Raw genomic sequence first — 13,678 nt, forward strand, 5'->3', positions numbered from 1 at the left:
TGGCATATACTGGGGCAGTCCTGACATTATGACTTGAGTTCTATCTTTTAAAAGGTGTGTCTCATATATTAAAATGGATAAATTCAGAGCTAAGGACCAGAAATGAGAAAGAACAGATAACATTTGTCTTTCTGGGTCTGGGTTACTTCACTCAGTATAATATGTTCTTGCTCTATCCATTAACCTGCAAATTTCATGATTTCATTTTTCTTTAACGTTGAGTAGAATCCCATTGTGTATATACTCCACATTTTCATTATCTAGTCATCAACTGAAAGGCATTCACAACTTAAGCCTTGTTTCCATTTCCTAGCTACTTGGGACAGAGTGGCAGTGAACATGGCTGAGCAAGCATCTGTAGAGTAGGATGCTGAATCTTTTGGGCATAAGCCAAGGAGGAGAATTAGCTTGGTCATATGCTCTATCTACTTTTAGCTTTTTGGGAATTCTCCACTCTGATTTCCATTGTGGCTTCACCAGTTCACAGTCCCACCAACAGTGAACAAGTCAAAATTCAGAGAACAATTGACCAGGGTGTGCTCCGTCCCAGTTGATACATCTACAACACAACTCCTGCACATAAGACTCAGGAAACATCATGGGAAAGGGGGCTGGAAAAATTGTAAGAGTCAGAAGAGCAGGAAGTCTGCGGTGAGATTGTGCCTTCTACCTCTGACAAGGAAGCTGCACCCATGAAGTTTCAACATAGCTGCCTAAAGAAGACCTAAATCATCCCAACAACAGTCAACATCCCACTAAAATGAGTGAACTCTTATGTGGCCCCACCCCTAGATGAAGAGCTACAATTAACAACTGCTGATAAAAGGAAAATTAGTATCCCCAGGGCTGAACACCAGTCGGTCAGCCCTAGAAACACATACATGTAGGCAACAATGAATGAACTCAGCGGGTTGTATTTAAATATTTATTTGTTTATATGTATACCTAACAATAATGGTTAAAGAAGAGGCAGACCCATGAATTTGGGAGGGAGTGGGGGCATAGAAGGGGCAGGAAGAAGACGAAGAAATAATGTAATTATATTTTAATTAAATAAAAATTAAAATGAATAGTTCTCTACTCTTGTAAGAATTCTCATCCACATACAGATTACAAGTGTGAACTCAGTGTCAAATCCAGACACAAATCAGAAACATGATCCCATCCTTAAGTAGCTGTCTCTGGGAAGGGTGTTGGGGAAACCAAAACAGCCACCTCTCTGTAACATATGCCTGTTTACCCACTAGGATGATCAGGAAATCTACCTTTAGCTTCTCCTGCAAGGAGCCTCAATCTGGCATTAGGGCCTTTACCAGAGTCATTCAATTTCTGTGAATAAGATTTTGTTTCCTATATTAAGGGTGGATGCCAGGCTGCCAGACTTCTTAGGTGCACAGCAGTAAATGAGAATCAAGGGTCTGCTGTCATATTGGCAGACTTTTAGCAAATTCTGACCTGTGGCCTGATACTAGAGTACAGAAGTTGTTGCAGTTGGGCGAGCCCCACTTCTCACACAAAAGCCATCAAAGAGTAGCTCCACAGTCCATATACACCTGCTTACCAGCCCATACCCTCTAGGGACACTGTGTAGTACCCACAGTCAAGACTCTAACCTTGGAAACTGTAAGCCTAATTAAATGCTTGCTTTTTTTTTTTTTTAAATAAATTGCCTTGTTCATGATGTTTTATCATAGCAATAGAAACTCCAAGACAAAGGGCAATTAGAATCCAGGTAAGTAACAGGAAAGAGAAAAATAAAGAAACAAAAACTAACCGACAGAAAAGAAACAAACCGTGCAGAATAGATGAGACCCTAGTTAGACTGGTCAAGAAAAACAGTGAGGCAAAGACACAAATTCTAAGTATCAGAGTAAGAGTGCATCATTAACATCCTACAAGCATGAAAAGGATAAGGGAGTGACTAGTGATTTTTATCCAATAAATCCAATATCCTGGAATAGGCAAATTCCTTGAAATATACAAATTGTCCAGGATTCTTCAACAATAAATCTTGTCCTCATGCTTACTTTTATTTACTTTGGTTTTTTTCAAGTCACATATGCATACATGATTTATATGTCTATATACAATCTAGGAACTACAAATAAGAGGAAACATGATACCAGTCTTTCAAGATTGGCTTAATATTACCTCCAGTGTGATGCTCTTTCAGGTCTTTTATAACTATGACTAGGGATACAATAATTCCTTTTATTTTGAAATGGAGAACACAAAAACCCTGACTGATAAAAATAGCCATGAAGTACACTATTGACTTCTTTATTTGAAATTCAAAGCAGCTGAAAGATGCCTCAGAAGTAAAAATGGTTAGACTAATGTAAAAACGTTACATACATACGATGCATAGGACACTGCTTTTTTTTTTTTTTTGAGACAGAGTGTAACTATGTAGCCCAGGTTGGCCTCAAACTCAAGATAGTATTTAAATTACACTAAATAATTAACTATTTATTGATCAGATCACTACATAATTGCTGGGAGAAGTACAAATAATGAGGTATAGTACAGTTTGAGAGAACTATACCTACATGAAAAGAAATGTGTTCTTGTCTTTTGGCACCAGCGCAGGTAAGGTAGATCCAGAGAACAATAAACATCAGTCTCACCCTGTGAAGCTGGACAGTCTTCTCCAAGATACAATATGGCCACAAATGGTACTCCTATGCCTAATGTAGAAACATTTCTAAAAACATGGACAAAAGGAATTTCCTAAGATTCAGCTTCTGAAGGGCCATTACAGCAGTCCTCTGTCCATGGTTTATTTTCCAAGGTCTGAGTTACCCACAGTCACCCACCCATAGTTAGGAATTTAAGTCACATGCTATTCTGGGTAACAATCTCCCACCATCCTGCTAGGTCTTATGTAGGGCACGCACTCTCCTTTTGTCCAGCCTATTTACTCTGCACATACAGCCTACTCATTAGTTACTTGTAACCATCTTTGTTATCAGATCCATTTCTGTGGCATCATGGCGCTTACAGTCAAGTAGACTTACTTAATATTGTCTGTACAGTGTAGGAGTGGTGGTTCTGACAATTCTATTACAGTATATTGTTATGATTATTCCATTTGGTCAATTATTGTTGTTAATCTCTTGCTGTGTCTAATTAAAAAGTTAAACCTTATCATAAGTTCATATGAATAGGCAAACCCATAGTGTATGTAGGGTTTGGTGCCATCTGTGGTTTCAGGCTTCATCAGAAGTCTTGATATGCATCATCTGCCAACAAGTGACTATCATATAAATATTACATAGCATTTAAACATAGAGCGTGTTCAATTAAAAAAACATACTGACTGTAAGCAAGGAAGGGTTAAAGGACAGCACAGAGAAGTAGTTAAATATCCTCCAAGAAAACAACTACAAAATGACAGCCACAACCAAAAACTGACACAGGGGTACAGCAACTAATGGGCCCATCAGCCCTGGAAGTCAAGCACTTGAAACAACAGCTCAAGTGTATAAGGAATAAGTCTCAATAGCTTTGGGTTTGGGGACCTCAGACATATGCAGAAAGAACAAGAGAACCACCAGATAAACAAAATCCTGCCAGCAGCCATTCTAGGAAAAGAGACACCACTTGTAAATGTACAGATCACAAAAAAACACTTCACAAAGGGAGGACAAGGAGGGAGGAGGGAAAGGGAGGGAGGAGGGAAAGGGAGGATGATGAGGGAGGGAGGGGGAAAGGGAGGACAATGGGAAGGACAGGTGTAGTGGGTAGCCTTTCCAGCTTTGATCTGGAAGTACCACCCCCATTGAGGCTTCGGTAACTGTCACGCCTACATGGCGGGGCCAAGAGAGGACCCTGAAGACCCGAGATCCGGATGTGCCGGCTCTCTTGGTTCCTGGACCCTGGACGCTGGAGGTAGACCAAGCAGAGTTCTCCAGAGAACACTGCTGGGCTGTGCCATACTTTTCCCAGACCCTGTTACCTGTCCCTTCACTTGTAAGTTACCCCACAAAATAAACCTCCCTTTTAACTCCGTGGAGTCGCCTTAATATTTAAACCAATAGACAGGGGAAAGGGAGGACGATGATGGAGGGGAAAGGGAGGACGATGAGGGAGGGGAAAGGGAGGACGATGATGGAGGGGAAAGGGAGGACGATGAGGGAGGACGATGAGGGAGGGGAAAGGGAGGACGATGATGGAGGGGAAAGGGAGGACGATGAGGGAGGGAGGGGAAAGGGAGGACGATGAGGGAGGGGAAAGGGAGGACGATGAGGGAGGGAGGGGAAAGGGAGGACGATGATGGAGGGAGGGGAAAGGGAGGACGATGATGGAGGGAGGGGAAAGGGAGGACGATGATGGAGGGAGGGGAAAGGGAGGATGATGAGGGAGGGGAAAGGGAGGACGATGAGGGAGGACAGGGAAAGGGAGGACGATGAGGGAGGACAGGGAAAGGGAGGACGATGAGGGAGGGAAAGGGAGGACGATGAGGGAGGGGAAAGGGAGGACGATGAGGGAGGGGAAAGGGAGGACGATGAGGGAGGGGAAAGGGAGGATGATGAGGGAGGGGAAAGGGAGGACGATGAGGGAGGGGAAAGGGAGGATAATGAGGGAGGGGAAAGGGAGGACGATGAGGGAGGACAGGGAAAGGGAGGACGATGAGGGAGGGGAAAGGGAGGACGATGAGGGAGGGGAAAGGGAGGATGATGAGGGAGGACAGGGAAAGGGAGGACGATGAGGGAGGGGAAAGGGAGGATGATGAGGGAGGGAGGGAAAGGGAGGACGATGAGGGAGGGGAAAGGCAGGACGATGAGGGAGGACAGGGAAAGGGAGGACGATGAGGGAGGGGAAAGGGAGGACGATGAGGGAGGACAGGGAAAGGGAGGACGATGAGGGAGGGGAAAGGGAGGACGATGAGGGAGGGAGGGGAAAGGGAGGACGATGAGGGAGGGAGGGGAAAGGGAGGACGATGAGGGAGGGAGGGGAAAGGGAGGACGATGAGGGAGGGGAAAGGGAGGACGATGAGGGAGGGGAAAGGGAGGACGATGAGGGAGGGAGGGGAAAGGGAGGACGATGAGGGAGGGGAAAGGGAGGACGATGAGGGAGGGGAAAGGGAGGACGATGAGGGAGGGGAAAGGGAGGATGATGAAACTGAAGTACAAAGATTTCAGAAAGACAGAGGAAACTTGTGAATGGCAGCTTGTGATGGGTAATCTTGAATGTCCACATGGAAGGACTTAAAATCACCATGGAAACAAATCTCTGGGCATGTCTGAGAGGGATTATTTAGATTAGGTTAGTTCATGTGAAGAGCACCATTCCACAGGCTGTGAAAAAAGTGTACTTCATGATACTTAGTATAGTTTTAATACACTGAATAAAAAGGAGAAGAGCTGAGCACAGAATTCACTGCGGTTGGATTCCTGACTGTGGCCATAACGTTCTCTGCCAGTCCCTGCAAGTGAGGATGGATAGCACCCTTAAACTGTGACCAAAATGAACCTGTTGAAAGCTGCTCTTGTCAGGGCGAGGGATTTTCTGTTGTTATTTTTTTTCATCATTACAACAATGAGACAAATAACTAATACACAGATCAGCAGGTCAAAAGGATCTAACGCTGGCAGAGCCAAAATGAGGTTCTAGATCGGAGGACTAGAAATCAATTTCAGATATAGTACTAAGACAACATTCCTGAAATAAAAGGAAGTTTAGATTTTTCAGACAGGCTAGGTCACATTTCAGGAAGAACTAACACAGAAAATCACCAGAGAAACATATTCTAAGACAATCACTGGGGTTGGGGATTTAGCTCAGTGGTAGAGTGCTGGGTTTGGTCCTCAGCTCCAGATAAAAAAGAAAGAAAGAGAGAGAGAGAGAGAGAGAGAGAGAGAGAGAGAGAGAGAGAGAGAGAGAGAAAGAAAGAAGGAAGGAAGAAAGAGAGAGAGAGAGTGAGAGAGAGAAGGAAGGAAGGAAGGAAGGAAGGAAGGAAGGAAGGAAGGAAGGAAGGAAGAAAATCACTGAATGTCAGAGTTAAAATTTTCCAAATGCAAGATCGCAAGAGAACAAGGCTGTCATAAACACCTACTGAAAATCTACCACGTGATAAAACAGAGGCCTACTAAGATATGGAAACAGCCCTCCCCAGGGACGACCAGCATGGGTTACTGCACCATATCTGTGGCAAAGAGAGTGTGAAGGAGAAGATAGGAATGCTCAGCATGTGGTGACAGACCTGACCCCATAAACTGTCACGTAAGTCACATAAGTCATGAAAATTAAAGAGAAAATGTTTCTTTTTCCCATCTTGTGCTTTCTGTTCTGGCAACAAAATTCATCAGGTTATATACTGGGCCAAACAATCTTAGTCTGCTTATGAAATTACAACATAGCTTATAAAGACAAAAATCATATTTTAGTTTTGCCTTCCAAATGTAATCAACATCTCCAAGTTCCTATTAGTAGTAATTAACATTTATTTTACTAAGTTCCAGAGGACATTTCTCAAGTGCCTCATTTAAATAAATTTATTATGAATTTCCACTGCAGATATATTTGATAGTGTACAGACTGAAGAGCTTGCAGAAGATAAAAATCTAATGAGTCAGCACAGTGAAAGAGCTCATGCTATTGAAAAGGGCCTTAGATGCCCCAGAAAGATCCCCTCTATCTACTGACCCATAAAATCTGGTCTCTCATAAACACAAGACTCCCTTGAACAAAGCTCTACCAGGAAACTGACTGGTAGATTGTGTATTTCTCTTGCACAAGTGTTTTCACATTTTAGTTTCAGTGTAAATTTCAGAAGCATAAAAATAACTTTCATGGAGATGTACTGCAGTTCAGATGGGATTACTTTCTGTGTACTTTCCTGGAACTGGAGCTACAGGTGCTTGTGAGCTCATGGAGGCCAGCAGAGTGTGGGGTCCATTGGAACTGGAGTTAATGATGACTGTGAGTTTCCTGGTGTGGGTGCTGGGAACCGAATCCAGGTCCTCAGCAAGTGCTCTTAACCGCTGAGCCATCTTTCCAGCCCACCTTGACAACTTTCTACAACTCTAAGATGGTTTTTGCTTTTAATTCAGTTTATAAAAAAAAACCATTCACAGTACTGAAAAAAGGAGAATAATTTAGATTTCTAACAACAGCAAACACAGGGGTCAGGGCTTCCTAACCAGGAAGACACGGTAACTGAAGATAGACCTTCTATTTCATTTTATTGTTCGTTTCTTAAATTCAGATTTTAAATTAGTATTGATTTTTAAAATATTTTTGAACTTTAAGTTTCAGTGTCTATTCCAACCGGTATCTCATTATATCTGTCCTTCTAGACTCTGAACCTAATATCAGTCTTTTTCCTATTGCTTCTCAAACCTCTAGCCAACACTTTCCTTCCTGTTATTACTTAATTACCTTTCGCCCTTTCCTATTCCTTCCTCACTTCACAACTTACATAGTGGTAACATTAGCCCTAGGAAAACTATAACCCACATTTTCCCTCAAATGTACACCTGTGCTGCTGTCTCTGAGTCTCATAGGAGATATAGGTACAGCACACAATTATTTTTCCTACCTAAGTTAATAAATTAAATGAATCATATAAATGGACTTAAAGACAAAAACCACATAAATATCTCAAAATAAGAGAAGGATTTTTGACACCCTTAATGCAGAAAAGATCTTTGACAAAATCCAACATGCCTCAATGATAAAAGTCCTAGACAGAACAGGATGAGAGAGAACATACCTCATCATAATAAAAGCTATATACGACAAACCCATGCCAACATCATCCTAAATGGAAAAAAAACTTGAAGCAATCCTATTATAATCAGGAACAAGACAGGATTGTCCTCTGTCCTCACTCCTTTTCAATATAGTGCTAGAAAGCACTACCTGAAACAGTGGTTCTCAACCTTCCTAATGCTGTGAGCCTTTAATACAGTACCTCATGTTGTGGTGACTCCTAAACATAAAATTATTTTGTTGCAATTTCATAACTGTAATTTTGCTACTGTTATGAATTATAAGGTAAATTATCTGATATGCAGGATATCTGATATGTGACTCCTGCAAAAGGGTCATTCAACCCCGACCCCCACCAAAGAGGTCATGACCTACAGTTTGATCACTGCTAGAGCAATAAGACAAAAGAATGAAATTCAAAAGACTCAAATAGGAAAAGAAATCAAATTACCTTTATTTGCAGATGATATGATATTGTACGTAAATGATCCCAAAAATTCTACCGGAAAACTTCTAGAAATGATCAACATTTTCAGTTAAGATACAAAATCAATTAATAATCAGTATCCTTTCTGTATAGTAATAACAAACTGAGAACAAAATCATAAAAACACTCTCATTCACAATAGTCTCAATAAAATCAAATATCTAGGAATAAGCCTAACCAAGAATGTGAAAGATCTCTCCAATGAAAACTTTAAATCTCTGAAGAAAGAGACTGAGGAAGACACCAGAAGATGGAAAGATCCTGCCACGTTCATAGATGGGTACAATTAACACTATGAAAATGGCCATGCTAAAGAAGCAGCTTACAGAGTCAATGCCATCCCAATCGGTCACAGTCCCTATGGCACCGCTCATAGAAAAAAGATCCCAAAATTCATATGGAATCCCAAAAGACCCAGGACAGCTGATGCAACCCAGAGCAAAAGACCAATGCTGGAGGGGCCGCCACACTAGATTTCAAGCTATATTCCAGAGCTACACTAGTAAAACTAGCATGGTACTGGCACAAATACAGGCATGTAGATCAATGGAACAAAACAGAAGACCCAAACATGAGAACACATAATTACAGCCATCTCAAAGTTGACAGAGGCCAAAAATGCAAACAAGAGAAGAGACAGCATTTCCAACAAATGGTGCAGGGGAAACTGGATGTCTACAAGAATGAAATTAAAGCCCTATCTATCACCCTGTACAATAACCAACTCCAAATGGACCAAAGACTTCAGTGTGAAACCTGAAATGCTGAAACTGCCAGAAGAAAACATAGGCAGGACCCTACAAGATACAGGTGTAGGAAAGGACTTCCTGAACTGGACTCAAGTCACTCAGGAATTAAAATCAACAACTAACAAATAGAAACTCCCTCATAAAATTCAAAAGCTTCTGTACAGCAAAGGAATCAAGTAATGAGTAAGCCTACAGAATGGGAGAGCTCTTTGTCAATTATATATATGATAGAAAATTAGTATCCACAATATGCAAATAATTAAAAAACCAAGAGTCAAGAAAATGAATAACCCAATTGAAAATGGGCCATGGATCTGAATGAAGTTACAAATTTCCAACCTTAGCAATTAGGGAAATATAAATTAAAACTACATTGGGATTTCATTTTACTCCAGTCAGAATATCTAAGATCAAGAAAACAACTGAAAACAAATGCTGGTAAGGACATGGGCAAAAGAAAACCCCCCTTCACTGTTAGTGGGACTTCAAACTAGAGCAGCCACCACAGAAATCAGTATGAAGTCTCAAAGAACTAAAAGAAGATAAAGCATATGACATACCCAAAGAGAGAAACATTCTACAAACTCAATGACCAGCGCTCTACAAACTGGTCATAGTGCCATTACAACAGACTGCCACATGGGATATCCTGAAGCAGTCAAGAGCAGGAAAAAGGCATTGGTCAGACGGGGCAATTTTGTGGAGCTGATTCTGTACGTCCATCTTTACACAGACCTTGGGGATTGAATTGAGATCACCAGGTTTGTGTGTGCCTTTAGCAACTGAGCCATCAAACCAGCCCCCAAATAATAAACATTTCTATGATAATCTTATTAATTAATCTTATTAAATATATATCAAATCCTTAATAATGAATTATTGGGGGTGATATTTTAGAAATTTTTCATTTTCTCTAAGTATATATTTAAATGATTTTAATTATCAATACTTAATGTGCATATATTTTCAAAAGTAAAAGTGAAAATTATTGATATTGCAGTAACAGTTGTAAGGAAGAAGCATTTCCTCAGTAGTGAACTTATAAAGGTCATCACCACAAATCTTTTTCACCCAGCAGAGCTTCCCCATGAATACTGGGGTCCTAACACACAAGTAGCACAGGCAGTGTAGTCAAACTTCTTCCAGTTGGTGGGAGCAACTATTGAGGGCATAGATTTTCTCTATGAGAAGCACCAGACTCACTGCCCTGAGTAATAAGGAAATGGCCAAGTTATTAAGGAAAAGGACCAGCTACTTACAGAAGAGGTTATAACAGAGACAGTCTTTCAAATTAGCCTGTTTACCTAAACTCTCCCAATAGTAGTGTCCTGGGTCACTTATCCTCTTTTCTTTATTCAACATTCTTTGAACTCCAACCTTAAAGCTAGTCTACGCACAGGACACACACTCCTGTACACCAGCTTCACCACCACTGCCCTTAAATAAACACTCCCACACATTGTAACCCCTACTCCTGTTGCGAACTCCATGCCGATAAAATGGTATCCCAGCCTTGAGAAGTCACAAGTGGAGAACAAACACTGGCGGACCCAAGGGCCCAGAACACCAGTAACCAGACAAAGCCTCGCTGGCACACAAAGTGTGGCAAACACAACAATGTCTATAGCTATATATTGTCCATATTGTTTTCCATAATCAGGAGTAGACAGTCAGTTACCTTCTCTTCGAGATCAGGATTACGAAACGGCAAGAGGCAGCACATCAGGGATGGGGATCTCAGGGAAAATGTTTTTAACAATGAAAACATAGACAAATGAGTGGAAACTAAGATTATTTGTGCTGCTGTGGTGGTGGTTTTGTTTTTTTGAGATAGAGCCCCATGCAGACTAGGCTGGCCTCAAACTCGGTATGTAGTTGACAATGGCCTTGAATTCCTGATCCTCTTGTCTTCATGTCTGGCACAAGAAATGAGGCTGAACAATACTGAATGATTTTAGGGAAGGTCTCGAAGTGTGAGTCAATGTTGTCACAAAGAAGTAGCTAGAGGCTGAATGCAAGCTCAGTGTGTGGAAAGGCTGACACAATCCAAAGTCCACACCAATACATTTTAAGCAGGTGCATTAGGAATTGTAGTGGAGATGGTGATTTTGGCAGATGTTTTTTAATGGAGATTTTTGTTTGTTTGTTTATTGAGAAACCTAAGAATTGGGTTCATCAAAACCCATTTCTGAGAAGAAAAAAATTAAAATGCATGATGGGGGAGGGGAAGCTAACATTGTCTGGGCCACAGCAGAACCCAGAGAATTCTTACAACTGAAATTTTCTAGGTGCTACATAATTGACCTTTTGAAACAAAACCATCTATTAAATTTGCAGTGTTGATGCTGAATTCCATGAGGGATCACTTGGCCTTTGCCTCTTGGTTTTCCTTGTCTGAGAGGAAACAGCTGCAACAATGCCCACGTTCTGGGCAGCTTCTTCCTTGGCATGATGATCCTGCAGAATTGGCCTCATCTACCTTAGAAGAGAGAGACTTGGGAGGACTCCAGCACAGGGAACAACTCAAAGTTGTCAACCCAGCAGCACCCCATAATCTTTCCAGGTTGGGATGTACTGTTTGGAGAAGTGGGAACAAACATTTCCCCAGCAACTGTTTCTGTCCCTGGAGGTGAGCGTGCTGCAGCCATCGTGGTCGCAGTCAGGGGCTCCTGCTCCTGTGCACAGACTACGGGCTGTCTTGACTAGGTTCTCTGGGAAAGCAACCACTTAGTAATAGAGGCCTGTATCAGGACCATTCTCCTCCATTCCCTTGACTTCTTCAAGACGCATTTTTTTTTCTCCAAAGCTGATCCTTACAGGCCACCAGGTGGAGCCCAATAATCACACAAAAAAGAGCCCCCTCCTCAGCCTGATTTGTATTTCTTTGCCTCTTAGCCAGGTACAGCAGCCATGGTTCAGAAAGGACTTGTAAAATCTCACTGTGTCATATAAGTTGGCCTCTCCCTTAGATTATTTACGTAGAAATGTGACCTTGGGAAAGTAAAGTACTCATTTTGTGCAAGGGGGGTTGGTGATTGTAGAAGGTTGTTTTTCTGTTTGCTAATCTTATAAACAATGCCTCCATAGCATTAATTTCTCCCCTTGCCTTATCTAGCAGCCTGGCCACCACTGCATTTTTCTGCTAAAATTAAATTTACATTTAGTAAATTTCCATAAAGTAATTTTAACCATATCATCAATTTATATCCAGCCCCTCAAGAAATTCAATATCTTCAAAATCAAATAGAAGCCAGGTATGGTGGCTTATGGCTTTGATTCCAGTACTCAGGAGACAGAGGCAGGTGGATCTCTGTGAGTTTGAGGTCAGATGGTCAACACAGCAAGTTCCAGAATGGCCAGTGCTAAATGGTAAGACCCTGTCTCAACAAAACAAAACCTTAAAAGAAGCATTTGCTTCCATCAGCTAACTATCTGAGGACTGGCTCTTTAAGTGCAAAGCCAAAAGAGAAAGATATTCAAGCAGACCACCCAACCATCCTCTCCACTACACACCACAGCAATCAGAACTTCTCTTTGGTTGCTTCCACACTGCTTATCCATTGGCTTTGCTGCTCCCATTGAAATCATCAGTGCTGCAACCCATCCTCTACATTGCATTCCAATAGTCTCGGGTTAAGCCCAGACAGCCCCAAGTTCAACCATAAGTCTCTCATCTTTACTGCACCTGCATTGACCTATTCATTTTCCCTCCAAGTCCCCAAAATCTGTTAAATAATCTAAGATATATATCAATTTGCTCCAAACCAGTTCTTCTCCTACATCCTCAGCCTTCGGTGGTGCCAAAAACCACTATTTGCTTCTCACGGTAGTTACTGTAAAACTCTTCTATTTCCTTCAAGATTTAGCCTTACATCATTTGAGAAGACACCATTACAACTCTTGGAGAAAGTGAGCATGGTATCTTTGTGCCCACAGCATCCTAGAAGAGATGAGGCTGAGGCAGTGATCTTTAGAGTTTTGGTAGTAGATCTTACAAAGGTCTAAGAAATACCAGCATGAATGCCACTGTGAGGGTTTCAAAAGGGAATGATGATTTAAGAGAGCCGAGGAGTTCCTAAAACTGTAAATCTCATTACATAATTGCAAATCATTCCAGAGAGGAAGCCAATGCGGCTCTTTGGTTATTCTGGACAAGAGTCCACTACCAAATATTAAAAGTACTAAAGTATGCTGTGATTTATGACAAAAAGCACTGGTCCCTAAATGCCAGCAAGGGCTCACTAAGACTACCTTGGGGGTTTTGACAGAATTACAAGCCTAATAATTCACAAAAGGTGGTAGATATATTGTTAAGAGAAGTCAAGTGAGACCCCTCATGACAATTCTAACATCAAGACAGAAAACAATTCTAACAACCATGGGTCTCCAAACTGTAAAGGCCTCTAAGCTTCCCTTAAGTTGAGTTGCCAAAGTGGCACAGGGCATGCCAGAGAGGCAATTACAGCACATGGGAGCCAAGACCAATGGCTTCCTTATGGACCCTCCCAAAGCTACTGATGTCATACATATACTCTATGAATGTTCATATTCTTTTCAATCCTTTTGTTAAATGTCAGTACCTCCTAACATTGACATCCTCCACTTGATTTGTACTCTTGTCTCATGCTGTTACCAGGTATTGATCTTAAGGTCATGGAACTCTGGGTTCCACTCTAAATTCCCCTTCGTCCTTCTGAATTTCCTAGTAAACCTGGCTGCAGACCTC

At 41.6% G+C, this 13,678-nt stretch overlaps 1 protein-coding gene across 5 annotated transcripts in view; it reads right to left on the reverse strand.

Moving 5' to 3' along the window:
• Positions 1–13,678, reverse strand: part of Dis3l2 (DIS3 like 3'-5' exoribonuclease 2) — a 330,432-nt gene that overhangs the window by 166,497 nt on the left and 150,257 nt on the right. The window lies entirely within an intron of this gene.

The sequence above is a fragment of the Peromyscus californicus genome, unplaced genomic scaffold, assembly GCF_007827085.1.
Source record: "Peromyscus californicus insignis strain IS unplaced genomic scaffold, ASM782708v3 Scaffold_21__1_contigs__length_65335640, whole genome shotgun sequence".
Taxonomy (NCBI): Eukaryota; Metazoa; Chordata; class Mammalia; order Rodentia; family Cricetidae; genus Peromyscus; species Peromyscus californicus.